The sequence below is a fragment of the Oncorhynchus keta genome, chromosome 11, assembly GCF_023373465.1.
Source record: "Oncorhynchus keta strain PuntledgeMale-10-30-2019 chromosome 11, Oket_V2, whole genome shotgun sequence".
NCBI classification, from domain to species: domain Eukaryota; kingdom Metazoa; phylum Chordata; class Actinopteri; order Salmoniformes; family Salmonidae; genus Oncorhynchus; species Oncorhynchus keta.
Window position 1 is genome coordinate 20,533,852 of NC_068431.1, and position 13,108 is coordinate 20,546,959.

Genomic DNA, 13,108 nt, shown 5'->3' on the forward strand with positions numbered 1-13,108 from the left:
TGATAGCCTTTCTCTGTCTCAAACACACACACTCCAGGCTCATAGCTAAACATGTACCAGAGGCTCGCAGGGGGATCACTGGCAGCTTGTTTTGGCTCTGTCGGTGTGTGTGTGCGCTCTCTGCTTCTTGCCACTCCGTGTTCATGTGAAGGGTATTTCCTCTGACAACAGGCTTCTGGTAGCATCTGTTGCTGTTCACTTTACTCTGGATCCAAACGAAGCCTTTAGTCTGTCCTTACAGCAGCTCTTCAGTACACACACAGGTCAACACACGCACACAAAAACACAGACAAAAACACATGTGCATGTACAGGCTCACACACTCACGAACACACACACCCACAAAGGAAAACACACACATGCATGCACTTGCTTACGCACACACTCAAACCCACACAAAAACACATGTGCATGTGCACACACACATTCAAATCCACACACACTCAAATCCCCCCAAGAAGGGAAATCTCTTCATGTCTGAGGTTCAAAGCATTTTCCCTCGCTGTGTTTTGTTTAAATAATCGCCGCTTCTTCTTGAAGATTACTTTTAGGTTTCAGTAGCTCATTCACTGGGCTCTAGGACAAAGCAGGAAACATCTGTAGACATTTCAGATATGTCACGAACAGGCTCAAAGCCCGTAACAAAGGGAGACAACGTGGAGATAAGGAGTAGCAAAATATGTATTTATTAACTAAAGCAACTAAGTATAATATTCAATGGTGTGTGTAATCAGTAATCAGTAGTGTAAGTGAGTGTTTTGCATGCATGAATGTGATAATGCAGGGTGATGAAAGGTGCCAAAGCAAACAAACAAAAGGCCACCAAGAACCACAACACAATCTACAAAAGGTGTCTGCATGGAGAGAGTCTCTTCCATGAATGTGGAAGAGGTCTATTTATCCTGGGAGACACCTGGCCCAGGTGTTTCCCATGTAGCTGACGACCCTCCCAACTCCGCCCACCGGCATCCTAATAAGGAAACAAGAACAAAGAGAGAATACGGCAGACAGAGTGGGAGGGTCGTCACAGATATCTCTTCCCCTCTGTTGCTCACCCAAATTCTTTGTGACATTTACTAGTTAATGATCTCAAATGGATTTCCTGTGACCTACTGCATTCCATTGTATCGTGGCTTGGTCTGCAATAGGCCAGACAGGATGTCTGTATGCAGTGGCTCAAGAGGAATGTCTGAAATCAGGATTATTTACTGAAGACTGCATGATTTCCAGCCCAAACAAACAGCGTCTCCATCCAAATCAACAGTGTGGGGAAAAAGTTACAGAGCCTCTGCTATCTTTTCCCTCTCCACTCAAAGATGAAGTGGCCATTTTCCTTTTCCACCTTGCTCGTAATTGTCTTTTCAGGATAAGTAGGTCCAATTTACCCAGCCAGATCCACATTGGCTTGCTTGGGGGGATGCCAGACAAGGAGAGCCAGGTCAGACACTTACTTTGCCCTCTTCCACATACCCTTTTCTCCTCAAAGAGAACCAGCTGGCAGATCTGAGAATAACCCCTTCTTGTTCCAATCCCTCCTATTCCCCAAGGAAAGAATTTAAATCACAGGGGTAACACACTGGGGTCATGTTCAGCAGGGCATGCTGTATAATTTCTTTTTGCAATGGAAAATGAAAATCTGTGGTTTTAAGTTCAAGCAGTACCTCCCTCTTTCACCCTAGTTTCTCCCTACCAAACATGCCAATCTGAGATGCCAGATTAGGCCTTTGGTTAGTGACTTCCTCTGGGATTTCAGCTGCTCCAGCTGTCACAGTCAGTGCAAGGCTCTACATGAAACCCTAGGTGTCATAGTAGGCAGCAGGCTTCCTCTGCTCTGGTACCTGGCAGAGGACTAGCGAAGCCCCATTCCAGAGAGCTCCAGGCAACTCCTTGGGCTTCCTCTCAAAGCCTTGGAACAGCAGCTGGGCTAGCATCAGAGCGAGACTCCCTGGGAGAGAGTGCTAGAGAGGCTCCCTCTGGGTTTGTGGATGGCTTCACTTTTTAGGGCGGTCTTCACTAGAACACAAAAAAACACATTTGTATTTTTTTCACTGTTGGGGTTTCTGCAAGGTTGAGGGTTTGAAGAGTATTCGGTCCCATTAGGGTACTTGTCATTGCTTAACATAACTGGAATGCATGCCAAAAAGGCAAAATACTCAAATGCAGCAGCAGAGCCTTTTAAAACTCTGCTTTCTTTCCTTGGTGGTGGGGAAATTTCACCTCTGACTTACGTGTGACAGACTAAATACCTGCTTCACGTACATTTTGACATCCTCCATGCACTATCTTTAGTGCAAAATAAACACACTACAAAAGACTGGTAAGATAAGCAGTTGAATGGAGTCGAGAAAACATTTATTAAAGAGACTCCAGTTTTCTTTCATTCCCAAAAGAGGACATTGATGGGTGTTTTTCCCTGGCATGGATTCATATGTTAAAGTAAAGGCAATGTCTCAATAGACACTCAGGACATGCATGGGCAATAAATAACTACAGGATTGAAGCATTTCTGCCAAGAACAAAGTGTACAGAAAAAGTTATATTTTTCTTTAATAATATAAAACAAAGAATTCTCAGGAGAGAGAACAGAGGCCTATTCCCTATCTAGAGCACTTCATTACATTGTTTGATCCATCACCTGTTTTATTGAGACTGAACCATCAAGCATGATGAGCCACTCTGGACGAAGCTAGCGTAGATAGGCTTAGCATCGCTAGCTAGTGGATCTTGGCCGATAGTACTAATGACCGTGAGCAGTGGTACGGGTCCTCTCTCGTTGTGCAAAATACAATTGTTTGCTCAATCTAAGTAATATAGATGTACATTGGGCAGAACAAGTATTTGATACTCTACCGATTTTGCAGGTTTTCCTACTTACAAAGCATGTAGAGGTCTGTAATATTTATCATAGCTACACTTCAACTGTGAGAGATGGAATCTAAAACAAAAATCCAGAAAATCATATTGTATGATTTTTAAGTAATTAAATTGCATTTTCTTGCATGACATAAGTATTTGATACATCAGAAAAGCAGAACTTAAATTTTGGTTCAGAAATCTTTGTTTGCAATTACAGAGATCATACGTTTCCTGTCATTCTTGACCAGGTTTGCACACACTGCAGCAGGGATTTTGTCCCACTCCTCCATACAGACCTTCTCCAGATCCTTCAGGTTTCGGGGCTGTCGCTGGGCAATACGGACGTTCAGCTCCCTCCAAAGATTTTCTATTGGGTTCAGGTCTGGAGACTGGCTAGGCCACTCCAGGACCTTGAGATGCTTCTTACGGAGCCACTCCTTAGTTGCCCTGGCTGTGTGTTTCGAGTCGTTGTCTTGCTGGAAGACCCATCCATGACCCATCTCCAATGCTCTTACTGAGGGAAGGAGGTTGTTGGCCAAGATCTCGCGATACATGGCCCCATCCATCCTCCCCTCAATACGGTGCAGTCGTCCTGTCCCCTTTGCAGAAAAGCATCCCCAAAGAATTATGTTTCCACCTCCATGCTTCACGGTTGGGATGGTGTTCTTGGGGTTGTACTCATCCTTCTTCTTCCTCCAAACACGGCGAGTGGAGTTTAGACCAAAAAGCTCTATTTTTGTCTCATCAGACCACATGACCTTCTCCCATTCCTCCTCTGGATCATCCAGATGGTCATTGGCAAACTTCAGACGGGCCTGGACATGCCCTGGCTTGAGCAGGGGGACCTTGCGTGCGCTGCAGGATTTTAATCCATGACGGTGTAGTGTGTTACTAATGGTTTTCTTTGAGACTGTGGTCCCAGCTCTCTTCAGGTCATTGACCAGCTCCTTTCGTGTAGTTCTGTGCTGATCCCTCAACTTCCTCATGATCATTGATGCCCCACGAGGTGAGATCTTGCATGGAGCCCCAGACTGAGGGTGATTGACCGTCATCTTGAACTTCTTCCATTTTCGAATAATTGCGCCAACAGTTGTTGCCTTCTCACCAAGCTGTTTGCCTATTGTCCTGTAGCCCATCCCAGCCTTGTGCAGGTCTACAATTGTATCCCTGATGTCTTTACACAGCTCCCTGGTCTTGGCCATTGTGGAGAGGTTGGAGTCTGTTTGATTGAGTGTGTGGACAGGTGTCTTTTATACAGGTAACGAGTTCAAACAGGTGCAGTTAATACAGGTAATGAGTGGAGAACAGGAGGGCTTCTTAAAGAAAAACTAACAGGTCTGTGAGAGCCGGAATTCTAACTGGTTGGTAGGTGATCAAATACTTATGTCATACAATAAAATGCAAATTAATTACTTAAAAATCATACAATGTGATTTTCTGGATTTTTGTTTTAGATTCCGTCTCTCACAGTTGAAGTGTACTTATGATACAAATTACAGACCTCTACATGCTTTGTAAGTAGGAAAACCTGCAAAATAGGCAGTGTATAAAATACTTGTTCTCCCCACTGTATCTATGAACATATGTTGCCATCCACAAGGATACACTGTGTAGTAGGGAATGTTTTAAACCAAAAACTGGAAGTGTCAGAGTCAACCCAGGAGCTAGAAAGCTTTATAGACCGCCACTACCAGGCCCTGTCGGACATGAAACATGTCAAAGGCAGCATCCGCGCTAGCTCCGTCATACGCCCAATGCGCAAAAAGTCACGGCTCCGGCCTAGTTCGTTTGACATCGCCAGTTAAAGAGATTCTTTCAGCATGGAGGCCATGGACGGTACCAGGGATGTGCTGGAGTCTTTCGACAAAAAAAATGGTGAAATTGGAGATGCTAGAGACAATCCAACAGAGCATCTCAGAACTGACAGCCTGTTTGGAGTTCAGCCAAAAGGAAATAGACAAACTGAAGAAGGAGAAAGAATATTTTAAAAGGTACCATATGTAACATTTGGAATGCAGTTGAGACAATTTATTGGGAATTCAGAAAGTGGAAGGAGTCACTGCTTGGTGTACAATCTGGGGGAATGAGAGACAATCTATTATTTTCTGGGATTTATATGTATATATATATGTATATATATATATATATATACACACACACACAGATTCACTTACCGTTTAAACTGAGGGATGAATAGAAATACTATGGCTACAGGTTCATTTAACATTTCAACCACCAATTTTGGTGGGGTGTGTGTACAGGCAACCATGTTCAAATGTATCTTACCTGGATGATATACAGTAGGTGACCATGCCTCTGATGAAATAAAGAGTTATACATTCTCTGAGATTTTTCTCTGACACACCTGTATTTGGGGAGTTTTCCGATTCTTCTCTGCAGATCCTCTCAAGTTCTGTCAGGTTGGATGGGGAGTGTTGTTGCACAGCTATTTTCAGGTCCCTCCAGAGATGTTCGACCGGGTTCAAGTCCGGGCTCTGGCTGGGCCCACTCAAGGACATTCAGAGACTTGGACCAAAGCCACTCCTTTGTTGTCTTGGCTGTGTGTTTAGAGTCATTGTCCTGTTGGCAGGTGAACCTTCGCCCCAGTCTGAGGTCCTGAGTGCTCTGGAGCAGGTTTTCATCAAGGATCTCTCTCTACAGTACTTTGCACCGTTCAGCTTTGCCTCGATCCTGACTAGTCTCCCAGTCCCTGCTGCTGAAAAACATCCCCCACAGCATGATGCTGCCACCACAGTGCCTCACTTTAGGGATGGTGCCAGGTTTTCTCCAGACTTGACGCTTGGCATTCAGGCCAAAGAGTTCAATCTTGGTTTCATCAGACCACAGAGTCTTGTTTCTCATGGTCTGAGAGTCATTAGGTGCCTTTTGGCAAACTCCAAGTGGGCTGCCATGTGCCTTTTACTGAGGAGTGCTGGTGGAGTGCTGCAGAGATAGTTAACCTTCTAGAAGGACAACTTTCCCATCTCCACAGAGGAACTCTGGAGCTCTGTCAGAGTGACCATTGGGTTATTTGTCAACTCCCTGACCAAGGCCCTTCTCTCCCAATTGCTCAGTTTGGCTGGGCGGCCAGCTTTCAGAAGAGTATTTGTGGTTCCAAACTTCTTCCATTTAAGAATGATTGAGGCCACTTTCTTCTTAGGGAAGGCAATGCTGCAGAAATGTTTTGGTACCCTTCCCCAGATATGTACCTGGACACAATCCTGTCTCCGAGCCCTTTGACCTAATGGCTTGGTTTTTGCTCTGACATGCACTGTCAACTTTGGGACCTTATATAGACAGGTGTGTGCCTTTCCAAATCATGTCCAATCAATTGAATTTACCACAGGTGGACTCCAATCAAGTTGTAGAAACATCTCAAGGATGATCAATGGAAACAGGATGCACCTGAGCTCAATTTCAAGTCTCATAGCAAAGGGTCTAAATAATTAAGTCAATTTGCAAACATTTCTAGAAACCAGTTTTAGCTTTGTCATTATTGGGTATTGTGTGTGTAGATTGCTAAGGATTTTTCTTTTTGTTAATCCATTTTAGAATAAGGCTGTAATGTAACAACACGTGGAAAGAGTCAAGGGGTCTGAATACTTTTCCAAGACACTGGAACTGTAAACATTTTCTTGATGACTTAAAAGATGTGCCTTGGGAATTGGTCTACCTTGAAGACAACATAAATCATGCAGTAGAATGTTTCACAACATTTTACAAGGACGGTTGATCGCCATGCCCAAATAATAATAGAAAAACTGTGAAGGTCAGCCCATCGCCATGGATAGACAATGAGCTGTGTGGTTTTTACACAGCGATATGAGGCAAAGAGTCATGCTATTAACTCACAATTTGAATCTGATATAATGTTGTACAGGAAACCCGCGGAACTATGCTGTGTAACTGAATCATCAGAATGTAATATTATTTTGTACAAAAAAAAGCTTTCACTGACTGCAAAAACAATCCCACATCAGTCTGGAATACTGTGAAAGGCCTCCTGGGCACATCCAGCACATAGTATCAATCTACTGTGGAAGTAAATGAGGAAATAAAAACAAAACCTACCGACATTGCTAATCATTTTGCAGATTATTTTGAAAATAAGGTGAACAGACTCAGGCAGAATACGTATGAGTCATCCTGTCAATGAAAGGGATATTGTTAATTCTATTGAGAAAATCATCAAAAGCCTGCAGTTTCACATTACCACAGGTATCAACTGATGAAGTGCTCAAAGCATCAATGTGCTTACCTGAGGACAAGTCACCTGGGCTTGATCTCTATATCATCGACTGCATCCTTATGTAATACATGTATCACTAGCCACTTTAACTATGCCACTTTGTTTACATACTCATCTCATATGTATATACTGTACTCGATACCATCTACTGTATCTTGCCTATGCTGCTCTGTACCATCACTCATTCATATATCCTTATGTACATATTCTTTATCCCCTTACACTGTGTATAAGACAGTAGTTTTAGAATTGTTAGTTAGATTACTTGTTGGTTATTACTGCATTGTCGGAACTAGAAGCACAAGCATTTCGCTACACTCGCATTAACATCTGCTAACCATGTGTATGTGACAAATAAAATTAGATTTGATTTGACAAACGTATTTGACTAGCAGCACCATATATTGCAGCTGCAATTAGGCATATTTTTTTAAGGAATTAAAGTTTCCTAATGAATGGAAGCATGCAAAATTGTGTCCAATTCCAAAAGGCAAAACAACCTTTTATCAGACCGTAGACTAGCCCACTGTCATCATTTAGTAATATTTTGGAAGCAATTGTCAGTGACTGTATATGGGTGTACAGTCGTTGCCAAAAGTTTTGAGAATGACACAAATATTAATTTTCACTAAGTTTGCTGCTTCAGTGTCTTTACTCATTTTTGTCAGATGTTACTATGGAATACTGAAGTATAATTACAAGCATTTCATAAATGTCAAAGGCTTTTATTTGCAGTGTTGACCTTTCTTTTTCAAGACCTCTGCAATCTGCCCTGGCATGCTATCAATTAACTTCTGGGCCACATCCTGACTGATGGAAGCCCATTCTGGCATAATCAATGCTTGGAGTTTGTCAGAATTTGTGGGTTTTTGTTTGTCCCCCCGCCTCTTGAGGATTGACCACAAGTTCTCAATGGGGTTAAGGTCTGGGGAGTTTCCTGGCCATGGACCCAAAATATCGATGTTTTGTTCCCCGAGCCACTTAGTTATCACTTGGCAAGGTGCTCCATCATGCTGGAAGAGGCATTGTTTGTCAACAAACTTTTCCTGGGTGGTTGGGAGAAGTTGCTAAATTGTGTTGGTACCATTATTTTTTCATGGCTGTGTTCTTAGGCAAAATTGTGAGTGAGCCCACTCCCTTGGCTGAGAAGCAAACCCACACCTGAATGGTCTCAGGATGCTTTACTGTTGGCATGACACAGGACTGATGGTATAGCGCTCACCTTATCTTCTCCGGACAAGCTATTTTCCGGATGCCCCAAACAATCGGAAAGGGGATTCATCAGAGAAAATGACTTTACCCCAGTCCTCAGCAGTCCAATCACTGTACCTTTTGCAGAATATCAGTCTGTCACTGATGTATTTCCTGGAGAGAAGTGGCTTCTTTGCTGCCCTTCTTGACACCAGGCCATCCTCCAAAAGTCTTTGCCTCACTGTGCGTGCAGATGCACTCACACCTGCCTGCTGCCATTCCTGAGCAAGCTTTGTACTAGTGGTGCCCCGATCCCGCAGCTGAATCAACTTTAGGAGACGGTCCTGGCGCTTGCTGCACTTTCTTGAGCGCCCTGAAGCCTTCTTCACAACAATTGAATCGCTCTCCTTGAAGTTCTTGATGATCCGATAAATGGTTGATTTAGGTGCAATCTTACTGGCAACAATATCCTTGCCTGTGAAGCCCTTTCTGTGCAAAGCAATGATGACGGCACGTGTTTCCTTGCAGGTAACCATGGTTTACAGAGGAAGAAGAATGATTCCAAGCACCACCCTCCTTTTGAAGCTTCCAGTCTGTTATTCAAACTCAATCAGCATGACAGAGTGATCTCCAGCCTGGTCCTCGTCAACACTCAGTGGAAATGTTTTTGGGGGATTCAGGTCATTTGCATGGCAAAGAGGGACTTTGCAATCAATTTCAATTAATCTGATCCCTCTTTATAACATTCTAGAGTATATGCAAATTACCATCATACAAACTGAGGCAGCAGACTTTGTGAAAATTAATATTTGTGTCACTCTCAAAACTTTTGGCCACAACTGTATATAGAACAAAATAAAATTATCACAACCTACCAGCATGCATACCTTAAGGATCACTTGACTGCAACAGCTCTGGTTGATTTAACAGATCAATGGCTCTGGTCACATGACCAAGGTAAACTTCCGGGTGTGCTGCTTCTTGATTTTAGTGCTGATTTTTACATTGTTGATTAAATTGTGTCACTATTGATCTGATTACACCTCATTAAGATGCTTACAGTTCTATGTTGTCAACAGAAAGTTTACATTCACAAAAGGTGCCTATTCTGTATACTGTGGTGTCCCACAAGGCAGCTCCCTAGGACTTCTTATATGCTTCAAATGATCTCTCTCTGGTGCTCTCCAATTCTATGGCATGTTTGCTGACAATACCACTGTCTATGTAACAGGCAATTTTGTAGGGCAGCTAAAAAAGGATTGTGAAGCTGACATGATTAATATTTCAACTTGGATATCCCGAAACAAATTAGTACTAATAAAACCAAGACAATACTAATATGTATGAAGAGAAGGAAGAAACTGCACTCCTCACAGCTGACAGCTGGCAGGACACCCATAGAGGAGGTTTCAGAGGCTAGGCTGTTAAGTGTGCTGCTAGATAACAGTATCTCTTGGTCATCACACATTTCACAGCTCTGCAACAAAATCATCGGCACCTCCTGTATGCTCAGAAGGATTGTGAAATATATGCCAGAGCAAATACTTCAACAAATCTCACAAGCTCTCATCCATAGTCAAATTAACTACTGCTCTGTCGTCTGGGGTAATGCAAGTATTGGTGACCTAAAGAGAATGCAGATAGCACAAAATAAGGCATTCCAAATGGTTCTGCAATGTGGTTACAAGAGGTCTTCCATATAATTACATAATGCACTCAAATGGCCGACTGTCAAGAAAATTATAGAAAATAATATACTAATTATTTTTCATAATATTCACCACTCTGAAAAACCAGCCGCTATATATGATAAACTGGATACGGTCAAAGACAAATACTGTCGTAGCACACAGAGCAGAACCAAGGCCACCTACAGACCACCAAAACCCAACTTAGAGCTGGGCAAAGAGCTTTTAGAGATTAATTCACAATATTTGTTTTTACTTTTCTTAAGGACTTGGAAGACTGGCCCTTGGGCTAAAAGTACATTCAAATCAAACAGAGGCTAGAATAAAGGCTTTCATTTGTTGCTGGGTGGTAATCAATAGAAAGTCATTGTTCCCAATCCTCAGAGCTGCGCTGGCTATTAGTGCTCTACAGGGGACGCAGGTCACATAGGCCTACCTTTTATGTGTGAAACTCACTATCACCCCTCAGGGTTCTCCACTATTCATCACGTCGCCCCCCCCCATTAATGCTGAGCCATTCCTAGAGCAAGTAAGTTTACTATTGTATGATGATGAAAAATCCCCCACGCTTTCTCTGGCAAGAGTCGGTGTTCAATGCGCCAATACTTGCTTCCGTAGTTATCGTGTTATATGTTGCTGGACTATAAAACGTGCATTGTTGCACATATTTGTTCATTCTTACTCATTCTAAGATACTGCATGGGTATTGACTTAGACATTTATTTTCCAAATTGCAACCAGTAGTCAGATTGTACGTCAGGCATTTATTGATTTGTTTTGATTTCCCAAAATGCAATAATTAGCTAAAGTGAATTGCAGTTCACTTTGATAATGATATGGTTGCGTTGTTCATTTTCTCTGCTTGGTACTTATGCCTTCCACATTAGAGCCTCCTCTTCAGTGTCAACAAAAGCCACTCCAGCGTGCTCTTAAAGGGAGACCTGAGCCAGTTCCGGAGTCCTGTGGTGTTATTGCCTATGATTGTTACTTGAAAAGTGTTGAAGTAACAGTGAGACAAAGAAGCGCCTCTGACAGGGCTTGGCCCTCCATCCTGTAGCTCTGTACCTGTCAGGATGGCTGGATAGCACAGAGGGTAGCTGGCAGCTGAGGGGACAGACTGGGCATGGCAGTGGGCAGGAGAGTGGGTGCCCCTGGCAGGCCAGCCTGCATTGATTGATGGCAGCTATTTGCAGACTGGTTGACTCCTGAACTGTATCCATTGCCAGACTGAGGGACAAATGTGGAAGGGAGTGGTCTCTTTCTCTTGCATTCTCCCAGTGTGTATCAGAGGAGATGATCTTTTCCTGCATCTCAATAAGCCAAACTGAATTCCTTCACTTAAATAATTGGAGCGGTAAAAACAAATCTCCCAGAATGTAACGGTGTTCTAGGTGTGAAGGAGAGTCGGACCAAAATGCAGCGTGTAGATTGCGATCCATGTTTAATGAACAAGACGTAAAACACAAATCAATTATAAACACTACAAAACAATAAACGTAACGAAAAGCGAAACAGCCTAATACTGGTGCACATACACACAGAACAAGGACATCAAGACACGAAGGACAATCACCCAAGACAAACTCAAAGAATATGGCTGCCTAAATATGGTTCCCAATCAGAGACAACGATAAACACCTGCCTCTGATTGAGAACCACTCCAGACAGCCATAGACTTTGCTAGATCACCCCACTAGCTACAATCCCAATATATACACACCACATACAAAAACCCATGCCACACCCTGGCCTGACCCAATACATGAAGATAAACACAAAATACTTCGACCAGGGCGTGACACAGAAGTTTCTGAGCTTTCAGATTTGCACAGAGGGGGAGGGGTCACACAGACTGGAGCCCACTTAAGAGAATTGAGAGTCCATAGTAACACAATCACATGTGAAGGGTCCAGCTCCACCCTTCGACGAACGTACCCAGCTCTCCAGTGTGACAGGATTCTGATAATTACCCGTCCATCTCGGTAACTGTTATTGGATCACGCACAGCCGTAATTAAAACAAAGCTGTAGAATCCCATTCAATTCACGTGGTTTACCCGGAATAATCCATGGCTCCTGGAACTGGGAGATAACTTGTTTGTTTTTATCTCCCCCAAGTTCATTAGCGAGTCATTGTGAAGCTTAGAGAGCCAGTCATTATGAAGGAGGAGGCTTCGTCTCCAGCCTGACAGAGCGTAGAGAGGCTGCTGTCTATCTTCTAATGCAAAGTTGACACGCCACCTGTCATGCGGTCTCGCGGCTGTTGCGTGTGTCTGTTTGTTGTAGCAGAAATACAGAGCCAAAAATGCTTCATCGTTTCAAAGATAGGTTGTGCGACGACATTTTAACACATTTTATCTGGACTGTAACTATCAGCATTGTCAGCATTGACAGCATTGACAGCATTGACAGCAATGATGGTCTCCACTCTTTGACGTCTTTTAGTTGTCCTCACCATAACGAGCATTGCCAGAGAAGCACAGGTGACCAATGTCACAAACTCTCTGACCTTGTATTTTCTGATAGCTGTGATAGATGTGAGCTTTGTTTTGATGTGCATTGAATTAATTATAGCTTGACGGAGAGCCTAAGATGTTGCAGGCAATATTGACTTCATATGCTGTTTCAATGGATCCGGAGACACATACTTCAGTCCTAGCCATAATGCACATTAAGAAACCTGTTAGTCTAAGAGGCACATAAAACGTATTAACGATGTTATCCCTTATCTGTAAAATGATTCAACAAAGATGGATTGAGCATTGATGATACAATATTGCTAACACACACACACACACACACACACACACACACACACACACACACACACACACACACACACACACACACACACACACACACACTAGTCTTCCACATACTTCTAGTGAAGCTAGTGTGCAGTATGTTTATGGTGAGTTGTTACGCATAACATACTCCTCATCCTGTGAGACCATAGCTATCTAAAATAGTTACATTTTTTGACTTTGTGTATTTCCTCTCTTAGAAGCCATGATGGAGGCAATGGCAAAGGAGAGCTCCCATGTCACATTACAACTCTAACGTGATCTTAGATAGGTGGCTTTGACTGCTGATTCAGTGGAATGCCGACAGCAATGTTCATGCTT

The 13,108-nt window shown here is 43.0% G+C and overlaps 1 protein-coding gene across 1 annotated transcript in view; it reads left to right on the forward strand.

Moving 5' to 3' along the window:
• LOC118389877 (double C2-like domain-containing protein beta) overlaps positions 1-13,108 on the forward strand; it is a 151,509-nt gene that overhangs the window by 62,686 nt on the left and 75,715 nt on the right. The window lies entirely within an intron of this gene.